Source organism: Furipterus horrens, unplaced genomic scaffold (genome assembly GCF_987537825.1).
Source record: "Furipterus horrens unplaced genomic scaffold, mFurHor1.1.pri manual_scaffold_15, whole genome shotgun sequence".
Classification (NCBI taxonomy): domain Eukaryota; kingdom Metazoa; phylum Chordata; class Mammalia; order Chiroptera; family Furipteridae; genus Furipterus; species Furipterus horrens.
In genome coordinates this window covers 15,125,579-15,133,831 of record NW_028327185.1, presented here as the reverse complement: position 1 = coordinate 15,133,831, position 8,253 = coordinate 15,125,579, and the positions used below count along the sequence as shown (strand labels likewise).

Here is an 8,253-nt window from a genome sequence, read left to right as displayed (position 1 = left end):
GATGGCATGGGAATGAAGGTTTGGGTCACACCACCTGGTAAAACCCAACCTCCTGCTGTGATGGCAAAGGTAATTTATAAAAATGGTGTATCCAGGTGGTTTAAATGAGTCAATGCTTCTCACTGCTGCATTCTAGACCTTGCTGTGGGCATCACCTTCCTTCCGGGAGCACAGGTCCTCCTCCGATTTTTCTTGATAGCTTTTGACTTAGCTAGAGAGGGCAATCTGACCCGACCTCGATTCTGCCTTAAAATTTAAGTGATAAAGTTAAACTTGTGCTAGCAAAAATTATTTTTTAAGTATGAAAAATCATTATATTGAGACAAAGGCCCTAGAATTCTGGCTGTTTTCCAGGAAAACACTAAGTGAATATAAGTGGGTGCCATGATTTCCAGGCACTTAAGTAGAGAGACCTCCTGTAACTTGCGTATGTGTTGTGTGCACACATGTTCTTACTTATACTTGACTGACTCACATAATTGTAGTTTTGCCTTTGGTATGCATTCGCCAGTAACCACTATGTTAAAGTTGAAAATATGAAGTTTAAAGCTAATTTTTCTGTCTATTCTCTCCTGTTGTCATGTTTTTAAATTTATGTTTTCCACATTAAAGAGTCACAATAAAGCTTATCACTTCTCTGTGTCTTAAGAAAAAGACTAGAAGACATCCATGCTGGCCATGAGGGAGAAAGAAGTCATCGTAGAATGTTCCAGAAGACGGTAGACGGAGCCTGTAAGTGACAATTCTTGTCCGCGAGCCGCCGCTTGTTGCATCAGCTGTTTCCTGAAACTGGACGCGTCCTACCTGGGAGGTGAGCGCTCATGTCCTCTCTTCAGTTATTTGGGGGAATAGGTTCCACATCTGTGAAATGGGGATGGTAATAAAAGTACTAAAATCCCGAGACTGTTGTAAGAGTAAAGGGATTAAAACATGCCTGGCACCTAGAAGGCACCTTATAATCATTTACTTAAATAAAAATAGAGGTCCTGGAGCGACACAAATGACTTAGGCTTCCTAATAGCATGCCCTTATAAATGTCACATAACCACTGTAAAATCAGCCTCTGTCTTTATAACTGAGGTTACATTAGCTTATAATGTCCTAGAAGTTTTAGTTATACAACATTGTAATGTAATACCTATATAGGCTATAGCGTGCTCATGAAAGGACTAGTGTTAATTTGCTACCAAACCACCGACCTCCTTTATCTTGCCATGTTTTCATGAAGATTAAACAAGTCAGTACGTTGGCGATTAAACATTGGCCAATGAACACACCCCATGTTGCAGACCCTCTGAACCGCGTTCCTGCAGGTGGTTTTGGCTCTGTGGGGTAATGCTGCCCTCTGCTGGGCAAGTATTGTGCTTTTAAAAATTGCCTATGGCTCCTAAGTCCTCATCTCGTCAAGCGGAAAGCTAATCGTCTTCAATAAGTTTGTTTTCTCCGAACGCATTTCTTTGGCTGCTGCGACCAAGCATGGTTTTAATTAAACCACCATCTTAAATGGTTTTCCTCACCTGGCGAACAAATGAGCCACTTGGCAACTTACTTTGGCTGCAGCCCTATTTCCAATTGTATTTTTATGAAGAAAATCGGCTGTGTTGAGATGTTCCTGTTGACATTTTCTAATTTTCCCGGTCGTTGCTCTCCTGTGAGTTGAGAATGTGGTGGGAGTGCCTAGTCTGCTGATGCCGGTCAATGTGATTTGCTCATAGAACTTTATTCATAAATGTTGGGATTTGAATTTCATGTAACTTTCACATTACCAAATACTATTCTCCTTTTATTTTCCTTCTCAGTCATCTATAAAAGTAAAAACCATATAAAAAAACAGGTGCTACCAGTTTGGGTCTGCAATCCATAGTCTGCAGAGCCCCAGTCTAGAGTTATCCTCCAGGATTCACTCCTGTCCTGGGGGAACCAGACTGAGTTCCACAGAGATATGATGGGGATGCTGTCCCTGCATTCTTTAGACCTGGGAGGGGTGACGCTCCTCTCTGTCATTGCCCTAATGCAGCGGCATGTCTTACACAGTTTTTATTATTTTATCTGGTGAATTTCACCTCCCAGGGCAAGGATACAATATATGTTGAGAATTTTTTCGTTGATGTTCATAAGGGAAATTGTTTTGTAGTTTCTTTTCTTGTAGTGTTTTTGTCTGGCTTCGATATCAGGTATCAGCAAAAATATTGCTTTGTGGGATATCTGAAGTTATACTGCCTATGTTTTCTGTTAAGACCTTTATGGTATCATGACTTATATTTAAGTCTTTCATCCATTTTAAGTTTATTCTTGTGTATGGTATACATTGGTGGTCTAGTTTCATTTAAATCGTGTTCTCGCAACATGATTTATTGAACAGTCTATTTTTACTCCATCGTATGCTCGTGCCCCCTTTGCTAAATATTAATTAAGCATAGAGACGTGGGTTTGTTTCTGGGGTCTCTATTCTGTTCCATTGATCTATGTGTCTGTTCTTATGCCAGTACCAGACTGTTTTGATTACAGTGGCTTTATAATATAGTTTGATACCAGGTATTGTGATCCCTCCAACTTTGTTCTTCTTAAGGTTGCTGTGGCTATTTGGGGTCTTATGGCATTCATTTCTAACTTCATCCCATTGTGGTCAGAGAAAATACTTTGTATTGTATTCTTTTTAATCTATTAAGGAGATGATTTATGACCTAAAATATGGCCTATCCTGGAGAATGTCCTGTGTCCACTTGAGAACATGTATGCTGTTGATGTTGGGTAGAGTGTTCTATATATGTTTATTAGGCTAGTTGATTTATTTTGTCGTTCAATCTGTCTATTCTGTTTCCTTTCTTATCATCTGTCTGGTTGCTCTATCCATTATTGAGAGTGTGGTGAGTTCTCCAGCTATTGTAGAATTCTCTGTTAGTCTTATCAGTTCTTTCAATGTCTGTTTCACAGATTTTGATGTTCTGTAATTATAAATGTTTCTAATTGTTATATCTTCTTGTATGAAATATTTTATTAAAATATGTCTTTCTTTGTCTAACATAACTTTTAAAATTTAACATCTGCTTTGTTTGATATTAGCATAGCCACCACTGCTTTCTTCTTACTATCTACACAAAATATCTTTTTCCATTCTTTCCCTTTCAACTTATTTGTCTATTTGGATCTGAAATGAAGCTCTCGTAGACAGCATAGATTTGGATCCTAATTTTTAAAACCCATTCTGCCAATCTCTGTCTTTTTTATTGAGGTTACATTGGCTTATAATGTCCTAGAAGTTTCAGGCATACAACGTTGTAATGTAGTATCTTTATACACTCTAGTGTGCTCATCAAAGGACTTGTTTTCATTTGCTACCAAACAATCGACCTCTTTTACTCATTTCGCCCGCCCCTCACCCCCTTGCCCTCTGGTAGCCACCATTATGTTGGCTGCAGATCCTTTTGGTTTGTTTCGTTTGTTCATTTTTTATTCTAGATAGACGGACAGAAAAAGGAAGAAAGAGAAACAGAGACGGAGTCTGAGAGAAAGCCAGACAAATACAATGGGACAACCAATCAGAGACAGAAACACAAAGAGCTAAAAATGGTGGGGTTGCAGGAAAGGGGGAGATGGAGAGAGGAGTACGATTAGTGAGCTCGTTCTGCCTTTGGGAAAGCAAGCATGGTTCCCACAGTCGGGGTGTAAACTCTGTATACCACGAAGACAACCAAAGGAAAAAAAATGATTATTTTATTATTCGTTGCAGCTCCTGTATTCTTTCAAATGTGAAGGCCAAAGCTCAGGTCTTTGGAAACAATTTTGCCTTTGAATAATATCACCACTAGGCGGCGCGGTTGGCACGTGGCTCTCGCCCTCCGGGACCAGGGGCGCGAACCAGACCCTCGCCCAGCAGTCCCACGTGTCCCCGTGGCTGGGCTCCCTGAGGGCCGATGGGACAGAGCACCGCGGCAGGGAGTCGGCGCCCGCCCGCGGGGACGCAGCTTGGTGGCCATGATGGGCACGGGGCAGGGCCGATGGGTCCTCAGTGTTGACGATAGCAGTACCGGTAGTGGAAGGGACTGCTGTGGCCCAGAAGAGCCAAGATGGACAAATGACTGGAATCGAGCACATCCCTGCCACCTAGTGTAGCAATAGAGGTCGTTTTGCTTCCCCTAATTATCCGGACTCACATCCACCACACAGGGAGCGAGTGCATCTCCATTGTGGAAGCTGCTCCATGTCAAAGAAGAGAGTTGACTTCTGATGAACATTTTAACGCAGAACCAGCCTTTGAATTGTGGGTCTGATCATTTGGAAAAAGGGGGCATTTCATTTCTCTCTACTCATAGATTGATTCTGTGGTGCAAAAAGCCCCCCGTTAAGCAGATCAACAGGGACATTCATGTCGATTAGGTTAACTGGGATCTTGAGCAAAATATTTGTTTATTCCAGGTCCAGACTTTACCCCGGAGGTATTATAAATCCCATCCCAGACGGCCCTTGTGAGCTCTCAGGAGCTGATAGGGAAGTATATTCTAGTCAGTTACGACAAGAAAAGCAACAAAGCCTGGCCAAGCGGCTGCCTGCACATGGGCAATGGAAGCTACTCCGAGCACTAACATTTATTTGATGTTCCTAGATTATTAGACGGAGCGCTCCGGTAAATGCCAGAGAGCTTCACTGCACTCGATGACAGAAGCGGTTCTGTTGAAAATCTCAAGGCCAGCTTTTGCGTCGCCGTGGCCAATGGTGTAAGGCTTGAAACGGGAGTTGGAGACCTGGGAACACGGGCGATGGAGGCAGCCGGGCGGCAGGTGTAGAACGCTCTTCACTTCCCCTGCGGAGTCTTCCCGCACAGGCACCGCCTTCTTTGCCATAGCAACATGTGCACCAATGCTTTTTAGTCTGTAATGGTGTCCAAAACTGTGCGTACCCTTGGGTTGGAAGTCATTGTAAAGAAAAGAAATGCGCAGGACTATTTGAACACATCACTAAAACTCATGGAATGATGAGTGGCATTAAGTCAGGGACTGTCCTGGTCCCCTCTCACTGTTTCTATTTTAGTACAAGTGTAACAGCCTCGAAGAAAGGTCACCGCTTGCAAAGTGGCTTTGAATACAAGTGGATTTCAATAAGTGTTTGATCTTCCTCGTTTATGAGCTGTTCTCACTGCTGGGCAGGATGTCTGCCGTCCTGGCCCACTTATCAGAGGAACTGGTCAGCCACCAAAGACACACAGCTGCCCCACCACCTCCCACTGCATTCAGGACCTTCACGGTGGATTGCTAGCCCCCCGTGGCAAACAAACCTCAGTTCCACGGAATTCCCTTGGAAATGACCTTGCACAACCACGGCCAATGAAAACACTTAATAGCACCTTCAAAACAGAGTAGCTACACTTTCAAACGGGTACCCGAGTGCCCTGATTAAGCCCTGGAAGACAGAGTGACGGAAGAGATTTCCCCTGACGTTTGTGAATGGCGAGAAGATTCTGCATAAGCATCCATATCCATCCACGTTTAATCTTCCACTAAAGGTGACATTAATTATTAAGTGCGTATGTGTTAGATATGACAAGGGTCTTAAGCTCTGGGCAGTTCTTACTAAATGTGAAAATGTAGCACAGTATTTTGCAGACCAGCTGTACACAAGATGAGCTTGACAGGAACCCAACCAGGTAAGTGTAGCCAACTGCAAAGAAGAAATCAATGTGTAATGGACCAACACATGTATACAAGCAATGGCTAAACCTCCCTTCCCAGAGGCAAGAAAGAGCCTTGGGTATGAATCTCCTGTTTCCTTTACTTGCTGCAAGCAAATAAAACTATCTTGCAGTCGCCCCATTTTGTTCTTGAACAGAACACCCCAAGAGGTGAACCCCTTGAGTTTGGTAACATACATATCCAGCCTGTAGAGCACCCCTGTTTTCAGCAGCCAATCTTGTTCTCTTATATCAAAACTAGGAATATTTTCACTTTCCCATAATCTATTGTAATAGTGAAGTTGTTATTATCTCAGATAGTCTACATGTGTTCAACCAACCAAGGAACTTACTCCATTCAGTGAAAAGAATAATAATCCTCCACTATCTGGTGTCATATAAACAAAGCACCTGTTAAATACCATTCAGAGAGGGGAGTGTGTGTGATTAACTAGGTGTGGGCTCTCCGTTAGTCTTAGGAACAGGAATTTGTTCTTGATTGATACAGCTGTCAATATTTTTATCTCACAGTGAGTTTAAAATTAAGATTTTTCTTTACATTCCTTTTATTTTTCTCTCTGAATTTAATTTGTTTTGTAAGCCAGTAATTTTACCATTTCATTTTCTTTCATAAATATAAATGGCTGATGTACCACATATATTTCCACATTGGGCATTTGTTCTAGAATTTGTTAAAATATGATAGTTACTGCCTTAAGTACCAATTAAGACCCAGAGTTATGCTTCATCCATCTGTTTCTTCCTGACTAATTTCTATACCATTGCCATTTAATTATTGGATCCTTAGTCTTTATTTTCTGTGAGAAGTAGATGTTGTGATTGATCACATTTAAGTCATATTTTGTCTTAGTAATATGAGAAAGTTTCATAATTCTGGGATGTATGGACCATTGCCAGTTATGACTTAACACTTGAAAAAGATGAAAACGTCTAGAAATCCTTTGAAATTTCCCAAATTTGGTCTCATTCAGTGATAGCCTGTTTATCCCTATGAACAAAGTGTCATTATTCATTTTTAAGGAAGCCTATCATTATGTTTATTTTACAATGTTTCTCTTCACCAGATGTCTTATATTATTTTAATGAAAAGATTATTTAGCTTCTTGTGTATTAGTTTATCTTATAGCATATGGTAACCAAGGTTGAGAGTTAAAGGAAAATTCCTAAGAAACTATATAAGCCTTTAGATTGCTTCTTACTTGGGACAATACATTTTTCTCATTCTTACCAAGAATAACAATTTTTCTTTTTTTTTATAAACTGCACTTTTGACTTTATGTTTTTTATGTAATATAAACAATAATTTAGAAAAATGATTAAAAATTTATTTATTTAGACTTTTGATATTATTTCATACCGTACAAAACTTTATTAAATCAAGATTAATGACCTACATGACAGATTTCTTTTTGTTCACATTAGCAGCTTTGTATATAAATATGCCGTGACAGAAATGTACACCATAATTTATTGTAAAGACCTTGGTAATGTGTACACAAGCATTTTGTTTCCTTTGGTTATAGCATTTGGTTTATGATTATTTTTCACTGTGTGATATTTGTTCTAAATCACTACATGAATCTTGTTACATGATTCTTTAATCATGTTATTTATGGCACTTAGGTTTTTGACCCTAAGATACATATGGAAAGAAACCCATTAACTGAATTATAACTAATACAGACATGGTATTCAAACAAACAAAAAATAGTATTACCCCTGGGGTCCAACAAACAATTTTTGGGTTTCTTTTGTTTGATTGTAGGTTTATTTGCTCATCTCTTCCATTTGTCTTACTTTAATAGATATTCAGAATTGTGTTGTCAAAATTGCATGACAGTTGATTCTTATTTTACATCGAGATTTGGTTTCAAAAACAATGAAAAAGACATCTGAGGTAGATCCAATTGTGGTTCCGGAGCTCAGTAGGACAACTTCCTGGACAGGAAGAGCCTGCTGCTTGGCCACAAATTATTTCTTTAAAGGGACTTTTTGAGACAGAAACGTCTCCTCTTGTGGTTGCCAGAAGTTTCACATACACTGCTTAGGAGAGAAATCAGTGGTACAGGTTCTGACCCCTGTACTGTTCCTGATGTGGACACCTTGCCTCAGTTCGGAAGGTGTGCTGTTTCTGGGCCAGAAAGGCTTTGAATCCTCTGGTCCTAGAAATACTAGGAAGGGCCGAGACATCTTCCATCAACTCCAGGTTGTATCAAACATCTATGTAGTGTTGTTTCATGAGTGCGTACATCGGAAACTGCAGTGAAAAAAGAGTCCTGAGAAAAAGCATACAAACACACACACTGATACATCAATATCTGCTTCTGCTTTGACTGTGCCATGGTCCTAAAATTCATCATTTCTATATTCTTCTCGAGAATGCTTCCCAAAAGAAAAATCAAAGAGAAATACATAAAATAGAGAATAGGAAGGATTCATGAAATGAAGAGCTGGTTCTTTGAAAAGATAAACAAAATTGACAAACCTTTAGCAAGCTTCACCAAGAACTAAAGAGAGAAGACTCAAATAATAAAATCAGAAGGGAAAGAGGAGAATTTATTTATAGC

At 40.1% G+C, this 8,253-nt stretch overlaps 1 pseudogene; it reads left to right on the top strand.

Moving 5' to 3' along the window:
• Positions 1-704: 704 nt before the first annotated feature.
• LOC149992446 (neuropilin and tolloid-like protein 2) lies at positions 705-5,487 on the top strand (annotated as a pseudogene).
• The last annotated feature ends 2,766 nt before the right edge of the window (positions 5,488-8,253 follow it).